Source organism: Myotis daubentonii, chromosome 7, assembly GCF_963259705.1.
Source record: "Myotis daubentonii chromosome 7, mMyoDau2.1, whole genome shotgun sequence".
NCBI lineage: Eukaryota > Metazoa > Chordata > Mammalia > Chiroptera > Vespertilionidae > Myotis > Myotis daubentonii.
In genome coordinates, this window is record NC_081846.1 from 37,595,736 (window position 1) to 37,598,403 (window position 2,668).

At 48.9% G+C, this 2,668-nt stretch overlaps 1 pseudogene; it reads right to left on the reverse strand.

The window, feature by feature from the left end:
• Positions 1–775: 775 nt before the first annotated feature.
• On the reverse strand, positions 776–1,714 carry LOC132237955 (actin-related protein 2/3 complex subunit 3-like; annotated as a pseudogene).
• Between the last annotated feature and the right edge of the window lie 954 nt (positions 1,715–2,668).

Genomic DNA, 2,668 nt, shown 5'->3' on the forward strand with positions numbered 1-2,668 from the left:
TGTGGTGTCAGTGTTACCGTCAGCCTTGATCACAGGAGTGGTCCCCGCGGGCGCTGGGGCTGCGGTGTGCATGTTCCTGTACCTGTGGTATAACCCCTTTATCCGGTGGCTGGCTGCCATCTGCGGGGCCTAATGATAAAGCTCAGGAAGCAGGGCCCCCTCCCGAGGCTCTCTGCAGGGTGGCGCCCCCTCTTTCTATCAGGAGGGTCCTGGGGGCTGGAGAAGTGCCCGCGGGACTCCCAGCCTCCTGCTCTGGGGACAGGTGCTTTAGAGTTTCCAAGGCGCCAGCCCCAAGGTCACACACACACACACACACACACACACACACACACACACACACGGCGGCAGCAGGCGGAGGGGAACATGAGCCAGCACAGATGGAAAGTGGGGGAGAGGGGATCCCCCGAGCTCTCCGGAGGCAGTTTCCATTCACAGAGAAACACAGGAAGCAGGAGGATCATCCCGAAACTGGTTCTGAAGAAGCTGGTGGGGTGATGTCAGTGACCCTGTCCCCGAGCTGTTCCCATCGGGTGGGGTGGGACCTGCCACTGGCCGGCAGAGTCACAGGTACTTCTGAGGTCGGAACAGGAAATGGTTAATAATGTTTGCAAATAAAAACTTTCTGTTCTATCCTGTTTTTGAAGCATTTCCCAGAAGTTAAGAGAGGTTGCCTAATTTGTCGGCAAAATTCAAGAACCAACTTGTAAGTGTTAGAAATTCTTTATCACTGCTTATTAAGTAACAGCTTAATACCGCAGAACATTTCAGATCATCCTCTGACAACTCATTCTTCCCTCCCCCCCAAATTCTTGATAGTGAACTTTTCAAATAAAGACATGTTCGCGTCTCTCCTCTGTATAAAACTTTATGAAGTCAAGGCGTTTGCTGTGAAATGCTGCCCACGGCCAGGGGAACATTGTCTGCCTGGCTGCCTTCACCGTCCGGGTCCCGAAGGACTCTTGTTCATTAACTGTCTCTTCACAAAGCCACTCGGCCACTCGCTGGGTTCATCGTTCTGAGGATCAGAAACTTCCTCACTGAGTCTCAGGCCAGCCTCTTGCCACAGCTGCTGCCAACCGGCCCTCTGCCCTTCGTCTTCCTGTGTGTTTGCAGGACGGGCCTACATCGTGTTAAGTGGAAAACCAGGTTCTCCAGAAAACAGGAAATTACTGATGCCCAGGGACTATACATGTTTTGCTCACCTTGGCTTTTGGAATTGCACTTTTGGAGTTTCTGTAAATACTCAGAAATGTAGAGAGTTTTTTATACCAAGGTTCTATTAGCTTCATTCTTTGTTTTGTTTTTAATTTTTATTGATTTCAGAGAGTAAGGGAGAGGGGAGCGAGATAGAAACATCAATGACAGGAGAGAATCATTGATCAGCTGCCTCCTGCACACCCCCGCTCCCGACTGGGGATCGAGCCCGCAACTCGGGCACCTGTCCTTGACCGGAATCAAACCTGGGACCTTTCAGTTCACAGGCTGATGTTCTATCCACTGAGCCAAACCAGCCAGGGCATATCAGCTTCATTCTTAATTTTACAGTTTTTGAAGAAGACACTGGCCTTGAAGTAATAGATGGCTTCATCCACAATATCTGTCTCTTTTGTCTTTCTGGGGGCAGGTCCTTTGAACTGACCTCTGATGGTGACAGTGCGGTGTTTCCAATGAGTTTGGGGTTGGGGTCCATGAGAGAAGAGTGGTAAGCCAGCATCTTGGTGGCCCCTGAGTTTCAACCCAGATGAGCAAGAACCAAATTTAATTTTAATTTTTAAAAATCCTCACCTGAGGATATGCTTATTGATTTTTTCTTTTGAGAGAGAGAGAGAGAGAGAGAGAGAGAGAGAGAGAGAGAGAGAGAGAGAGAGACATTGATGTGAGAGAGAACATCAATTGGTTGCATTCTGTTTGTGTCCCAACCGGGGATCCAACTGGCAACCCTTAAGTACATGGGATGATGCCCCAACCAACTGAGCCACACCAGCCAAGGCAAGAACCAAATTTTTAAAAAATTAAACAAAATACTTTCACCATCTACTATGCACAAGAATAAAGATAGCCACTTGCCTGTTTGTTGAGGTGGAGGGTGTCACAAGAGATTCTCATCCCCCTCATTTTCTAAACCTTCTAGAACGCTGTGAGTAGTTTAAATCTGAATTCACAGTTTAAATCTCCAAATGTGTGTGTTTGTGAGTATACGTGTATATGTGTTTGTGTGCAGGCATGTAGGTGCTGCGTGTGTGTATTAATGTGTAAGTCTGTGCATGTGCGTACAGAAATCCAGGACTGTAGGGTATCAGTTAACATTGCTCTGATTTGGTTGGGTAATGCCTCCCCAACCCTCCGAAATCAGTGCTTAAAAAACTGGAGCTAGAAGTTTATTCCTCTCTTTTTTATACCAAGGTTCTCTCTTGTACATTTAAGTCAGAGGTAGGCAACCTGGAGAAAGTACGGTGACTCCGACTGTCATCAAGGATCCAGGGTCTTAGCTTTCTGCTTCCTCAGCACATGGCCTCCATCCACAGGGTGAACTCATGGTCTAAGGTGGCTGCTGGGCGCCGGCCATCACCTCCACACCACTGCACAGAAGACGGGGGACGTGGGTGCTGGGGACGAGGCCTGCTGGCCGCTGAGCTTGCAGTGGGTGTTGGGAACCAAAGTCAGCTCT